The sequence below is a fragment of the Talpa occidentalis genome, unplaced genomic scaffold, assembly GCF_014898055.3.
Source record: "Talpa occidentalis isolate TD23 unplaced genomic scaffold, MPIMG_talOcc4v2.1 talOcc4.12, whole genome shotgun sequence".
Taxonomy (NCBI): Eukaryota; Metazoa; Chordata; class Mammalia; order Eulipotyphla; family Talpidae; genus Talpa; species Talpa occidentalis.
In genome coordinates this window covers 27,921,322-27,937,321 of record NW_023601212.1, presented here as the reverse complement: position 1 = coordinate 27,937,321, position 16,000 = coordinate 27,921,322, and positions in this window count along the sequence as shown.

The window sequence follows — 16,000 nt, the reverse complement described above, 5'->3', positions numbered from 1 at the left end:
ATCCTCAAGTTCCCAGCTTGAGAGGAAGCTGTTTTATTCCCTATTAAACTTAAGAACTGAAGGCAAATGACTGCCTTTGTTGTTGTTGTTATTTAATACCTTACTTTGTATGTGATCAACTAGTTCTTTTCCCAATTATAGTAAAATACACACAACATCAGATGGACCATCTTAACCATTTTTAAATGCACCGATTGGTGGCATTAAGCACATCCACCCTTGTTGTGCAATTATTGCCTCTTTTGAAGCTTAACTTCCCATGGCTGGTGCAAGCCGCCCCCTGTCCTACCACACCCCTCTCCCCACTATCCCCTGCTCTGAGCTCTGTTCTGCAGCTTCAAGTTGTGTTTCTCTCGGCCTAACAGAAAGTAGGTTTGAGCACAAAAGGTAAAACTCAGGGCTGTTATGCTTCTCACCTTTCATCTGGTACACAGTTTATATGAAGTTTAACATCTTTCACCTGCTTCCGACACATTTACCAGGATATGACTCAAATCGAGCCCCACTTGGCTGACATCTGCCTTTCCAATCCTGCCTCACTCGGCAGGGAAGCTAGTATCTGGCAGAGGCAGCATTGTTGAGTTGCTGTTCCTGGCGAAGGGAAGGGGGTTTGCAGCCTAACATAGCAAGGGAGGAGGCAGGGCCCCTCGTTCTCTTCGAAAAGACTTTGTGAGTGCTCTGTGGGGGTTTCAGGAAGTCACTTTGTGCTTAGTTGTCTGTCAGGAATAAGAATAACAAAGGCAGTTTCTGTATAGTTCCTCAGTGGTGATTCATGCAACCCCAAATGTCTTCAGGTCCTCCAGATTCAAATGCTTGAGAAAAGTTAACCCTATTTTAGGAAACTGGCCTGATTTTAATTATAACAGTTCATGTGTACTTAGAGCCTGGTAGGTGCCAGTCACTCTGCTAGGGACACCTGTCCTTACATGACCTGAAAGATGGTTCTAGCACCAGGCTTCATCACTAAAGATCAAAGATGGTGAGATCACTAAGGCTCTTCCCAGGCACCACCCCTGCCAAGTTTCTAAAGGGTCAGTATGACAGAGGCTCTCAGGACAAATATTGGGTTGTTGGAAAAGTCATGACGCATTTTTGCATATAAAACATAGAAAAAAATACATCATGACTTTTCTGACAACCCAATTGAAAGGTGGTGGGCTTCCTGGTTGGCTCCTGCATTCCGGCCTGCTGCATGGACCTTTCACCAATAGATCCCTGAATATTGCCTGAGACATCAGCCTAACCAGTTGGATTAGTCTACATGCTAAGCCTCCAAAGTTCTTAGTTAAGGTCAAGGTCAAGGTCTAGAGAAAAGGTGGACAACCTCTTCTGGACCCACTTCTGGAATAGTAAGGAAAATGTAAGGTTTAAATTTCCTGAAACTTAAGCATAGGAATGAAGTTACCAAACAAACAACAACAACAAAAAAAAACTAATGTACTATTAAGATATGGAATACAGAACACAGAAGCCACATCCTCTATGCCTCTTTCTCCTTCTTCATGTTATTGACCATTCTAGAATATGCCTTGATTCACTTCAAGACATCCTTCTTCAAGATAGCTGCTGATAATATATAGGAATCATTGGAAAAAACAAGACATGTAATCTCAGTAAAGAAAGTATATTATGTGTTGGAGTAGATAATGGGGTAAAAGTCATGAAAGAGTCCTTACAGACCTGTCACATGTTTGAGAGTAGAAATGGGACTGATGGGTAGATAATACCTTTCAATACTATAACAAAAATTTTTCTAACAGGATTGTCTGAAAGTTGAACTGCCTATTCTGTATCACCAATGCTATTTTAAACAGCAACTAAATAACCACTTGACATAATCACTATAAAGACAAACCTTATTTTTGGAGATATGAGGTCTAAACTCTACACTAACTCACAGATTTTCCCCTATCATACAACTTAATGGAGAGCTATCTTGGCTTATCCATAAAGAGTAGGAAGCAACATTTTCAAAATGGCGGCTCTGGGAAAGCAACATTTTTTGGAACCACTAGTTGGGATTCAGTGGATGGAGAAAGAGAAAGATTGCAAAGGATCTACTAACAAGAGGAAGCAGAAGATATACTGGGAGAGGAAATTATAAGATATGCACATAGAATGTAGCTCCCAAGAGTTTGAGGGATTTCATTGGTCTGGAGAGGGACTTTATGAGGAAACTTTCTCCAATAAAATGAAAAGACAAACCTCATGGAGGAATTTATTGCTTATAAACCTACGCCTGGGAACTTAACCACAGAGAGCTGGTATCAACCTGAACTGCCCTCAGGCTCGTGATTCCATGTCATTGGGCACTATTAGCTTTTCGTGTCTCTGAATCAGAGTGATTACTAGCCTCCCTGAAATACTCACCTCTAAAAGGATTCCTTTCTTCCCCTTACCTTCTCTGTTTATTTTCTCTCTACACCCAGCAACCAAGTGAGAGCCTAGGAACACCCCACCATAAAAAAACCAAGACTCTGCAGATTGCCACTACAGCTTGTCATCAAATAAGAAAGGCATAGATGATGGGGTCTGGGTTCTTGTATCTATCTGCTCACTTATAATGCTGACCCAGTGCCTAGCAACTAATTAGCACTCAATAATATTTGTTTAATGGGTAGATGAATAAATAAATAAATAACAAAACATGCCTTATGGGAATGTTTATATAAGACCACGTGGTCACATCTGGTACAGGAAATGCTATCTGTTGAACAGCGTATTACGCTATCAGTTCCATCTCAGTGTAGGGCAAATAATGTCCCCTAAGATCACAATGACAGTAAAACACTGTCACTGAAATCACAATTCAATGGTAGTAGCTAAACCTTACTCACACAAAATGCTACCATTATGTAACTCCTTTTGTTTATATCAATGAAACAGCAATTCAGAGAGTTAGCTGGAACAAGACAGAGGGTAGCAAGTCACCTAGACTGAGGCCACTGAGGCCAGATCTTCTGGCCCTGCTGCCCTGTTTCTTCTACTTTGACTCTCACCCAGGAAATTCTTTAGGTACACCTGGAAATAAATGCTGTGAAAATACTTAGCATGGACACCATGTGAAATGTCACCAAGAGCTTAGGCAGGTGGGGCTTGGGGAGGGACTAACAGACTTTCCTCTTGCTCCTGCTTACTCTCTCCTTTTTAAAGAGACCTGCATTGTTCCTATTGCCCCACCCACACCCTCTGTGAAAATGTTACAGACTGGAATTCATACTCACCAAATATGCATTTAATTCTATTTTACTCAGGCAATTATTACATAAATAACTGCATTGTTATTGAAAACATATTTTAAGATTTTAATGACCATGCAGGAGATTTATAGCTATTACAGACTTGCTAATCCTCAATAAATATGTTTTTAATCAGGTTAGCATTTTATATACAACTGTCCTATTAATTCTGGGGTGGATTTTGTAGCCTTAATGGAAAGCACCGCAGTTGACTTGTTTTCCCTGGGGCTCTTTAAGTTACACTTTTAAGATTGGAGATTAAAACATGAGAATTTTCCACCCTTCAAAAAACAGGACGCAGGAATAAGATTGAGTGCAGGAGTGACAAGAAAGAGCAGGTAGCTTAGAGTAACTGGGAAAAGTCAAGACGCCAAATCAGGAGATCAAGATATAGACGGCTAATTAGCTTTGTGACTCTGGCCAAGTCACTTAACCTTTCTTAACCGCAGTTTCCTCATTTGTCAAATGGGGATAATCATACCTAGCCTGGCCTCACATTTCTGTGGCGGGGAATCTGACATACACATGAAAGTCTGGGAAAACGCTGTGAAAATCATACAGTACTAGTGTGGGGTCTGTGGAACCCAGGCTGGGCTGATTAGAGAACCATCATCTGCACACATCATCTAATCCTCTGGCCCTGTTTCTTCATTGGTACAAGGTAAATAATAGGAATGGTAGTAATGCCTATTTTTTAAGGGCTTGTCAAGTTTAGCAAGTTGATATACATGAACCTTCCCACGAGACCTAGCACATAATAAGCATCAAAAAAACCTTTCTATTCAACTTTCCATCCAGCAGGAATGTACATTCTTTCCTGAGATGAAATCCAAGACATTTGGGGAACTTCAGAATTATAGAATCACCTTGTTTCCTGACTGAGAAAAACAGGCCTGCTGTGGTGGAGACACGACCTCCACCACCATTTCCTAAATCCCAAGGCTCATGCCCCCGGTGTGGCACTTTCCCACCGTTCAAGAAAAGATCCAATGAAAACATTTGCTTGCTAGGCTGTCTGGGTGGGGTGTCCTTGGACTAAGGAATCAAAGGATGCATTGGAGAGCTGGTCACAATTCTCCCAGAAGAAGGGCAGTAGGCAGTTGGGAAATTTGGCTCAAAAGAAAATGTCTTAGTTGTCAGTGTCTTTCCAAAGAAGGGGCAGCCTAGATTTGACCTTCATTCCTAAAGCAAGGAACTATTTACTGTCAGTTCTACATCAACTGTGACCCTTCTGGAGTCAGGGATGCCCGCTGATGGGCTAACCCTGGGATTATGTCTCTCTATACCCCTGCAGTCTTCAAACCTGACATCGAAAATTGAGTCAAACTGTTATAGGACAGGGAGAGGGGCAGCCCAAGCCCCGCAAACCTGCCTATTCTAAATGGGTTCTGCCATCCGCCGCATCAACACAAAACATATGAGACTTTAATGGGAAGGAACTATAATTAAACTAGGAAACAACACAGGTAAGGCAAAAAGTCTAGTTTCTAAATGAAGCACCCAAAGTTACCCATCCCCTCGTGGGTAAAAGTCCATCCATATGGGATTGGCCCAGAACAAGGCCCCAAAGCCTGCCACAAGTCTAAAGCATCTTCCAGTGGGGACCCACAGAAAAGGGTCACAAACAACCAGACAAGCCCGGAAGGAAAAGAGCAAAATCAACATCAAGATAAAAGCTGCCATTGTCACCTCCCCACGGGTCTCACCCACATCTGTGTCACCCCGTCCACGACCAAAAGACAAGCGCAGTTTCTTCACATGTCTCTAGGCTCCATGTGCCTCTTCCAGGTCTCCTGGCTCCATCCTGCTTCCTTCCTTCCTCAGTCTCTTCTCCAGCTTCTCCTCTTCCTGCTCAGCTCCACCCTCCCTTGGGTGGGGCAGGGAACCTCCCCCTTTCCTGGGGACCACCCTGTTGCAATCCCCCCTTTTAATTTTTATTCCACCATATCTATGGTGGCACAGATCTCATGGTGTAATCTTAGGAGACAGTCTTTTTTGAGGGTTACAATGTGTGTAAGAGAAGCAACAATTAGTCAGCAGCATTGTCCATGAATGTCCAGTATGACAGTTTCATTACTTAAAAATAGTCCATTATCCAAGCCAAAAGAAAAAAAAATTTCACGTGTCTCTAGGCTCCATGCGCCTCCTCCAAGTCTCCTTGCTCCATCCTGCTTCCTTCCTCCGTCTCTTCCTGCAGCTTCTTCTCTTGCTGCTCAGCTCCACCCTCCCTTGGGTGGGGCAGGGAACCTCCCCCTTTCCTGGGGACCACCCTGTTGCAAAACTACCTCACCAAGATGCCCAGACTGAGCAAGAAAAGAAAGAGAATGCACAGTAAATGGATTAAACAGGCACTGCAAACCTTATTAGGCTTTTAGTTCTCTTAACCAAACCAGACCCCTGCATCCCACCCTTCCCTTCCCCTACCCACCCCAAACACACACACCCCCGTTCTCTAGGGACAAGCACCCTTCCCTGCCCCTAACACACACACACACACACACACAAACACACCACTCTCTAAGGACAAGCAGAAAAGAGATCAGCTACATAAACCAGGCAGGCTTGTAAAACAGCTGAAGAATTAAATACTCGAGAATGTTTTGGCCAAGCTGCTGACCCATTTCCCGCCCTGCACAGCCCAGGGAAGGAGAAGGAGGTAGAAAGAAAAATAAAGAACCAGGGAGAAACAAAACCAAATTAAGTTCTTTTCATTAAATAAATAAACTCCATCTGACAGGTCTGCCCCTGGAGTCCTGGGATGCTATCAGTCCTGGGAAATGGCTTGAGGAAAAAAACACAATAACAAAAGCTCCTTGGACTTGACTGGAGTGAGAGAGGGCATTTACTCAGTTCCCTGCACTTCAGTCAGATTCAAATAAGAACTGGAATCCACATGGAGAAAGGGGGGCCAAGCAGCTTGCTGGTGTTGAGGGGCACTGAGATCACAGGTAACGGAGATTACAGGTTTGGGTTAAGGCCCTGATACATCTACTTCTAATGAGATTCACACCCAAATCTAAATATTAATACCCAAATCTCCAGCCCACTACTATCCTTCTCCTCCCGGAAGAATTGTAACCAACTGAAACACAACATCTCCTTCACACTCTACTCATATGCCCTAATCCCTCTTCATTCCTTAATTGAATGATATCCCTCCATCACTGATGACCATCTAGTCGAAAATTTTAGTATTGCCCCTTCCTTCCTTCTCATCGCCCATCTGTCTAATTACCAACTCCTGTCCATTCTACTTATTATGTTGCAGGGCAACCCCAAACAGAAAAGGGGTGACATGGATGCAAGTCCTTCTCATCTGCGTGCTTAAGAACCCCATCCAAGGGGCCTCCCTGGTGGTGCAAGGGGTTAAGACACAACCTATGAAGCTACTGGCAACCATTGCAGCACGAGTTCGATCCCCAGCCAGGGAGCTACCCACATGGTGCAGCAGACCTCTCCTGACTCACTTGCTTTTCCCCTCAGCAGTGTATTTGAGTAGCTTTGCCTGTTCTGTTCCCCACTCTGTCTCTGGTGAATCCTCTCACCCCCACACCTCTGGCCTGTACCCCAGCTCATACATGCATAAACAAATAAATCTTTAAAAAAAAAAAGAACTCCATCCAAGCCTCAAGGGCAGATGCACAGGGAAAGATTAATTTAAAAAGTGTATTTACAAGGGAAACGAGAAAGGGAGAACAGAGAGAAATTAATTAGTCAATACGTCCTACCAGTAACGCTGTCTGCGCCGGCGCATGCTGCAGGCAGGCAAAACCAAGACAGCGCAAGCCACGCACATTCCTATTACACCAGGCATGGCTGCTTAACTCCACCCTTAGTTCCCAGCAGCGCCCCCTTCAGGAAGTCAAGAGTCATGGCAGATGAATGGCATGATGGGAGTTGTAGTCCCTGGCACCTGGGACCTCAGGCTTGGAAGGTAGGGGTGGAGTCTCATAAAGCATCAGTGGGTGGAGTTCATTTCATACTGTTCCCCCAGCACTCGGAAGTAGCTTCCGAGTCAGTTTGACCGTCTGTAAATTTATTACCATCAGATTAATTCAGGATTATATTTTGATTTATTTTAAGTATTAATCCTTTTATTAGTGTTTCTGCTATCAATCTTCCATATTCCATGTCATCTGCCATAATACCATAGAAGCTTTTTTATTAAAGGAAAAAATATCGACTCAGTCTATTTCCTGATTAAAGACCTCCACCAACTCAATGGACATCCTACTCTTTCACATTCTGACCCCTACCTTCCTCTGTGACCATATCTCCAGCCATTCTTGCCTAAGACTCTCACGCTGTAATACATATGATACCATTGCCAGTCTCGCCATTCCCTCCCATGATTCTTGCTTCGTTTTGTTCTCCTGCCTGGAATTTCTTTCTTCATTTCTGCCCAATGACCCTTCCTCATCTTGCAAGGTCAGTTCTAAAAACATCTCTGCAGTGAAACCTTTGGTTCATGTCACTATAATAGCACTTATCCTGGACTATAAAGATTTTTTTTTCTAATTCTGTCCCACTGGAATGCAATTTCTCAAGTTTATTCCTCTTGCTTGATTCATTTTTCCTACAGAGTGTGGTCTTTATATATTCTCTTTATAGGCACTTTTTAAATGTTTCAATAAATTAACCAAAGGGCAAATTAATGATGAATAAACAAATGAGCAACATAGACTTAGGTAAAGATCAGACCTCTGTCAGTCTGTTTAGTCGTCTGCACAATGAAAGGGTTGGGTGGATGAGCTTTAAAATCCCATCTAGCTCTGACATTATATGATTTTATGAGTTCCAGCTGAAAGATACTGGATGGCTGGACTTTTCTGTTGAGAATTGAAGCAGAGGGAACTATAAATATGTAAAGCCATCAAGAGCCTTCTGTAAACATGGAGGGCAGGGGCACTAGAGAGCAGACAGGTTTATGCAGAGGTAAGCCAGATGTTTTAATTAAGAGCACAGCAATGTACAGTATCCAAACAGTACAGTATAACTTGCAATCTGATATGCCTGCAGAAATTCAGCTCCAGTCCTTCCGAGGAAAATGATGGCAGTGGCCAACAAGAAATAGGAACCTCCAAAAGGCAGGTGGGTGAGCAGCGATGGGGTTTCTCCAACACAGAGCCTTTCTTCCCCAACCTTATCTGCCAGGACATCCAACACAAACACAACCTTCCATGTTAGCCAGACCATCCTGCTCACTACCCCCAGGACCTGTGGTTACACAGCACAGGGCCCATGCTTCTGTTTATTCCATTTCTCTTGCCTGGAAAGCCTATGTGCCTATGAAACAAAATGCTACACATTTTTTATGTCCATCCTATCATCTACTCCTTAACCACTCCAACCCAAAGTGATCTCTTTTCTCTTATTAAATCCTCTAACAGGGCCTTAACGGTGGCGCAGCAGTTGAGCTCTGGGTTGCGAAGCTGCCCGCAGCCTCTGCAATGCCGGTTCGATCCCCAGCCGCGGGGCGAGGGTCCCACGTGGCGCGCAGACCTCTCCTGCCGCCCGCTCCTCCCCTCAGCAGTGTATTTCATCAGTCTGCCTGTTCTGTTCCCTGCTCTGGCTCTGGTGAATTCTCTCACCCTCCCGTGCTTCTGACTGTACCCAGTGCTTGTATAAATAAATAAATAAATCTTTAAAAAAATTCCTCTAACAGTTTTACGGTCTGGCTTGACTAACCTAGTTACTACTGTCTAGCTTAACATAGTGTCTAAGAGATAGAAGACACTCAATAAAGGCTTTTCCAGGTGAATGACTGAGTATATTATGAGCTAAATGGAATCTGTATAGATTAAACTCTCTGCCCTGAAGAAATCACAGTATAATGAGGGTCAGCAAAGCAGTAGCTCTTAAATATTTCCAGGAATATGCCAACCATAGTCTTGTTGGTTATTGGTTTTATTTTTATTTTAGTGTCGGTTTGATTTGGGGATTTGGTTGGGAGGGGCGAGGGGAGAGTGTGGAGCTTTCCTATGTAAGTGTAAATGTGTCCTTTCTCCAAATACCCTGCAAGTTTCTTGTGGACAGAAACAAAGTTTCTTTTCTCTTCCAAGACATCCACCACAGTCTTACATAAACACAAAGTATATATCTATATATAAATTCATATATTTACCTTGATGGATTGATTGGTTTTCTGTATGAAGCCAGGATTACCTAAAAGAGAAAAGCTGCAGAAAAGTGAATAGAGACAATTGTATCATAGAAGAGGCTTCACCTAAACTAGAACAATTAAAGACTTTGGTTAAAATTTAAAATGGAAGAAAGAAACTGAGCAGGTAGGAGCAAATGAAAGAACAACACAGCTCCAAAGAGCAAATGAGAAGGGAAGTTGGTGAAGTAAGAACAGTTTCAAATAAACGCTGGGGTGTAGTTAAGAATGGAAACAATTAGTGTAGATGGTGTCAGGTCACACAGCACTAGACACATAATGCGTTTTGTTTCAGACAGAGTGGTTTTTCTATGTGTAGAAGTCTATAATGGGAATCAAAGCACGTTTTGTCAGAAAACATTCATTTGGCCACTAGAAGAAACAAAGCTAATCATTTCCTTCTTTAAATGATGTAAAAGTTGGAATATATGCATATGTAGATTGCATATGCCAGCCATGTTTGAGAATAAAATGAAACTAACTGAATCAAGTAATTTTGTTCCTGTTGCTTGGTCCAGAAATGTTGTGAAGGAGGGAGCGAAGGATGGAGGGAAACAAGGAAAGGCAGAGAGAGAGGGGAGGTCTGTCCGCCAGACTGGCTGCAAGTGTCGTGTCTTCTGTTTCTTCTAACTTCCTTTCCAAAGCTCAGCTCTTAGGAGCACTCAGCAAAGAAACTACCCAATGAACCACATGGAAATTTATGGAAAATGAAATTATGTACAATGTAAAGCCTAAAGGAAGAATCTCAGAATCTTAAGAACCATTCAGTCAATGGCTTGCCATTAACTTTCGTCACGCTGTGGAAAACAATATGCCTTGTTTTAATGAGATTACCTTGTCATATTTCTTGACAGGCCTGGCATTAGGGAAAGGACCATGTCACCAGCATGGATTAATGCTCCCTTCCTGTGAAATACATCAGATGTTTTCCTTAGATGGGAAACAATACTATTCTATCTTCACTACTTTCTGAGAGCAAAAGTGTCCTTATAAGGATAAGGAAGGCGATAAATAAGAGGAACCGAGGTCTTTTTCTGCCAAAATTTTAAAACCCAGGACTGATTAAAGAGAACATCAAAGGGCAGACTAGAGACTGGGAAGAAAGTCAAAAAACTTCAGAGCTACATATGAAAGAAGGAGAAGGGAATCCTTAATCATGTGGAACTACTGTTTCTGGCTAAAAATGAAGATGGATGGTTGGATGGATGGATGAATGGATGGATGGATATGAGAAGACATGTTAATGAATGGACATCTGTAGGAACTATACCTCTATTTTCTATATGGAGCACCTTCCTAAATCATTGCCCAATCAAATGCTCATAGGAATAAATCCTAAAGATTTAACTATAATAACTACTTACTTGTAATACAGAGGGAAAAAAAGCATGTTTATTACCTTTAAAAGTGTATTTTTTGATAAATATTAATATATAACTAGTGTCATAAAGATGTTTATTGCCTTTGATTCAGTAACATCACTTGTAAGAATTTATCTGAATGGTCTTTTTAAAGAAGAAAAAGAAGTTACTTGCATAAAGATGATTTTGAAGCATGATCTATAAAAGTTAACAATTGGAACAACCTACAAATATCAAAGTAAATTAAGTTTGACAGGCTATTAGTCAGCCACAAAATAACAACATGGGAAAATGTTTATCGTTAGGGGAAATTCAACACCATATGTACATGTTCTCCATAGTGGTATGCATGAATTCTGAAAGTTTGAATAATTATAGCCATACGTGTAACTACAGTGATAACTATCCAGAGGTGCATTTACACACCAAGAATTACCAAAAAGCCAAAAAGCAGCAACAATGTGTGTGTGTGTGTGTGTGTGTGTGTGTGTGTGTGTGATGTGGTGGGATTTTGTATTTGGGACCAGCAGCAAGCTCCCTCCCTCAGTCTGCCACCTAAGCTGATTGTCTCAGTCTCAACATAAGCACCATCACTGAGACCTTTGCAACCTCAAGCATCTTGTATCTCAGTCTTGGCTTCACAAACTTCCAAAGGAAGCCACTCCCACTCAAGCCCTTCTTGTTGGCAAGCCCTCATGGTCTTCTGGAGAACTCAGCCCCCTCCTTCAGATCCCTCATGCTCCAGTCCTTCCTTCATCTGATAACTCCTACTTGCTCTCAGTTTCCAAGGTACTATAACAAGGTGGTCCCCAGGAAAGGGGGAGGTTCCAGGTTCCCTGCCCCACCCAAGGAGGGGTGGAACTGAGCAGGGAGGAGATGAAGCTAGAAGAGAAAATAGACTGGAAAAGGAAAAAAGACGGAGGAAAGCAAGGAGACCTGGAGGAGGCACATGAGCAGAGACATGTGAAGAAGCTGTGCTTGCTTCTCGGCCTTGAACTTGTACCAGGGACCTGGGGATGTGGAAGAAAACATTTGAAACAGATGTAGGTGAGAGACCCATGGAGAGGCTATAATGGCAGTATTTATCTTGATATTGATTTTACTCTTTTCCTTCCAACTTGTCTGACCCCTCCTGCCCCTCTCCCATGGGTCCTCACCAGAAGGAGCCTTAGACTTGTGGCAAGTTTTGAGGCCTCGGCTGTCCTGTTTTGGGCCAACCCTGTTTTGCTGGACATTTACCCACAAGAGGATGGGTAACTTTGGGTGCTCGATTTGGAAGCTATATTCTTTCTCTTCCCTTTATTGCACACTAATTATATATCTGTTCTTTCCATTAAAGGTCTTAAGCACTAGAGTATGTTTTGTCTTGATAGGGTGGATAGCAGAATCTATTTATAGCAGGCAGGTTGGGGTTCCAGGGTTCCCCTCACCCTGCCCTGTAATAGTACTTCTTAAAGAAACCCTTCCTGATCCACAGACATAATCCATTAGTGGTTATGGGTTGAAAGCCTATTTCCTTTATCAAGTTTCAATCTCTAGGAAAGATAGAAGTGTCTCCTCTTGGTTGTTTTCCTAGCGCCTGTCTGGTCAATGCTTGGCGTCTAATAGGTGTTCGGTGGATATTTGGTAAGTGGGTTAATAAATGCATAAATGATAGGCAATCTCCTGGAAACACCCACCCATGCCTCAATGCTGTGACTTCTGAGGCACCCCTACTGCATCTTCTCTCTGCAGGATGTCAATGTCCCCATGTCAGGACCAATTGTCTCTCACCCTTTTTTCACCTGTCTGCAGTTCCTAGTGTTAGAGGGCAACCCAATGTGAAATGGATTGCTGGACTGTGGGTTCTCATTGGCACACTTAAAAGGGACTTGTAATGAGACTTAACTGCAGGTGCACACAAAAAGGTTAATAAAGGGCTTATTTACAAAAAGGGGAAATGAAGAAAGGAATAACTGAAGGAGAAAGAGAAAGAGAAAGAGAGAAATTGGTGAATGTGTCCTACCAGTTCCACTGAGCTGATACCCCAATAGCATTCTGAAAGCCGGCGAAAATACCAAGGATCCCAAGGTCCATATGTCTGGTTATATACCAAGCCTGGCTGCTTATCTCCACCCTTAGTTCCCAGCAATCCTCCCTTCCGTGGTGATGACATTATGGGATTTGTAGTCCTTGTATCTTGGATCTCTTTGGTCTGGGGTGGGGGTGGAGTCCATAAAACCCGTGTTTGTGGAGTTTATCTAGAACATTCTTTCCCCCCCAGAACTAGCACACTGACTATCCCCTGGTTTCTCTCCTCCTTGGCTTGGGAGCCTAAACTCTCCACATACCCTCCCTCCCTCACTAATCACCCTTTTCATATTGCCTTCTAAAATTGTCTTCCTCTTTTAGAGTTTCTGCTTCACCCCCATTCAGAGAACTCAAGCCCACACCCTTGACCCTAAGCGCTCCTAATCATACCCATATTGATAGCTGCAGGTGGATCTTTTCAATTCACTGATTCACCAACACCTGAAACTGTACTTGTCCAAAAGTCCCCTCCCCTTCCTTCCTGGGTACTCCAGATCTCTTTTGTCTTGTTAATACCATCATAATTACCCAAGTCAAAAACCTCAGATTCACCTTCAGCTACTCTGATATCTCCCTGAACTGTCTTCCTGCACCCAATTCCATCTCCCCATTCCTTCTGTTCATTCTGAGCAGTTTCCAGAGTAATCCCCACCTCCAGATCCTAATAAGGCAGCATCCCATGCAGCTAGTGGGGACGACAGTTTGGAGTTACTCAAAACAGAAGGTATTTACAGTTAAAATGAGAGCGTGATCATTAGCAAAAGGTCTTTTCAGACTAAGGTCTTTTCAGACTAAGTCATCTTCCCTTAGGGTCTTATCTTGCAGATGACTTCATTGGTGTTGATCAGTAAACTCCAGATTTGTTGGTTTGTTTCCACTTAGGAGAGGTTGAAAAACTGCAATTAGTTAGACACTAAGCCTTATGGGCTTGGCATGAACGACTCCATTTTGAGCCTGTTATCTTTCTAGAATACAGTTCTGATCTTGTTCCTCATAGTACAAGTACTATCATTCACCTAGAAACAATCCAAACTCCATACTTGACCTTACATGACCCCCACAATCTTGCTCTCAAGTGACCTTGTGGTCCACTTTCACCCTCACATTAACTCTGATCCGGTTTAAGCAGAACAGTAACTAATTCCACAAGTGCTCATCCTGCGCCTTTGCTCAAGGGGTGATTCCTGTTTAGAATGCCCTTCCCCTCACCATTGCGAGTAAAAATTAATACAAATAATTTGCCTGCTGGTCCCCCAAAGGCCAGTTCAACTCTCATCTCCTCTATGAAGACTTCGCATCTCGAATTTCCACTGTCCTCAGCATTCCAGCCTCAGCCAGTGTCATTCATGGTTTTTATAATAACTCTGGGCAGATCTAATCCCACTACTAGACAGTGCCCTCCTTTGGGGTCCTGGTCACCTTCCTCTCTGCAATGTCTTCCACGCAAAGCAGAGCCCCTGATCCATGGCCCTTGTGTTAGAAAAGGTTCTTATTTTGTAGGACCAAGGCTGGCTCGGTGCCAGGCTCCTTTGTCTGGGTTCTTGAGAGCTACTCCTGTGAGATTGGACTGATTCAGGCTTGCCTCTACCAAGAATTTTTTCTTCCAAAAGTACAAACAGGAAATCCATGGGGAGGAAAAGCTGTGGTTAATAGAAAAGCAAGCTCTCAGCCCAAACCACCAGCTGCCTTGTTAAAATTAACAAGCAGCAAAGTGAAACATGTGGCTTAGGAGTTGGGTTTCTTATTGTTAGAGAGAGAGAAAGAAAGAGAATTTCTCCCAGGAAGAAGCTGGCTTCAATGGGTGCCCAGATGAACAAATGGAAGATGATGGGCAGAAAGAAGGCTAGAGTCTGAAGCACAGTGGGTATTCCTCAAACCCAAAAGAACAGAATGTGGTGTATAGTGTGATCCTACCATGCCAGAGGGCATCAACCCTCTCAAAGTAATATGAAGACTCACTGCCAGGGCCATTCAGAGATAGCATAGCCACACAAATCATGTTGTACCTTCTCCTTTCTCTCCTTTGATATGTGTTCAAACCCCATGCAAGCATTTAACATGGCAGGTGGAAATGGGCTTCAGAGCACCTGTGTTGACATCACAAGTCTGACACTCCCAGGGGCTGCACCGCTGTGTGTCAGGCCTCTGTTCATGGTAAGTGATTTGTACAGAGTGTATCTGAACCCTCAATGTATATTAGGGTTTCTTTTCTCTCATTTTAATGTATCCACTGGGTACAGACACTGTGCTGAGAAAGATTTAAATTATCATTGATGTCTTTTTTAAATTATTTTTTATATATTTTTTACATTGTTCTTCATTTTTTACAATGCATGCTTTCTCATCTCAGTTATAGTGCCTGTGAAATTCCCACCCATGTACCATCACCATAGTCCCTTACACTCTTCCCACCCCTGTTTTGATCCTACTCCCTTTTACAATAGGTAAGCTATAGAAACAACCTAAATGCCCAAAAATAGATGACTGGATCAAGAAGATGTGGTACATATACACAATGGAATATTACTCAGCAATCAAAAAAGATAAACTCATGCAATTTGCAGCAACATGGATGGAGCTGAAAGGGATCAATCATGCTCAGTGAAACAAGCCAGAAAGGAAAATATATATATATATCGGATGGTTTCGCTTATCAGTGAAGTCTCAATGATTGAAATTTGCTCCAATTGTTTAGGGAGTTACCCCCCCCCTTAATGAATGGAGGAGCTAAGAGGCCAGATGAAGCTGTATTAAAGAGTGGATGGGAGCAGATGGACTTCGGAGAGACCCATAGAGAAGAAGGGCTTGCTTGCTTCCCAGCTTTGGACTTGTGCCAGAGACTTGGAAGAGACACCATGGAGTAGAGACACTTGAAGGCATCTGGGTTAGAGACCTGTGAAGAAGCTGACAATGGCAGCCACTACCTTGACTGACTGCTCCTTTTGTCCCAGATTTGTCACTCCCTTTCTATGGTTCCCTGCCAGAAGGTGCCTTAGGCTTGGACAAGCTTTCAGGCCTCAGCAGCCCTGCTTCAGGACAACACTGTTTGGGTGGGCATTTACCCCTGAGAGAATGGGTCACTTTGTGGGGGAATATTTGAATATTCTTTCTTCTTCTCTCTCTCTCTATGCACACTATTCTATGAAAGTTCTTGCACATTAAGTCTGCTT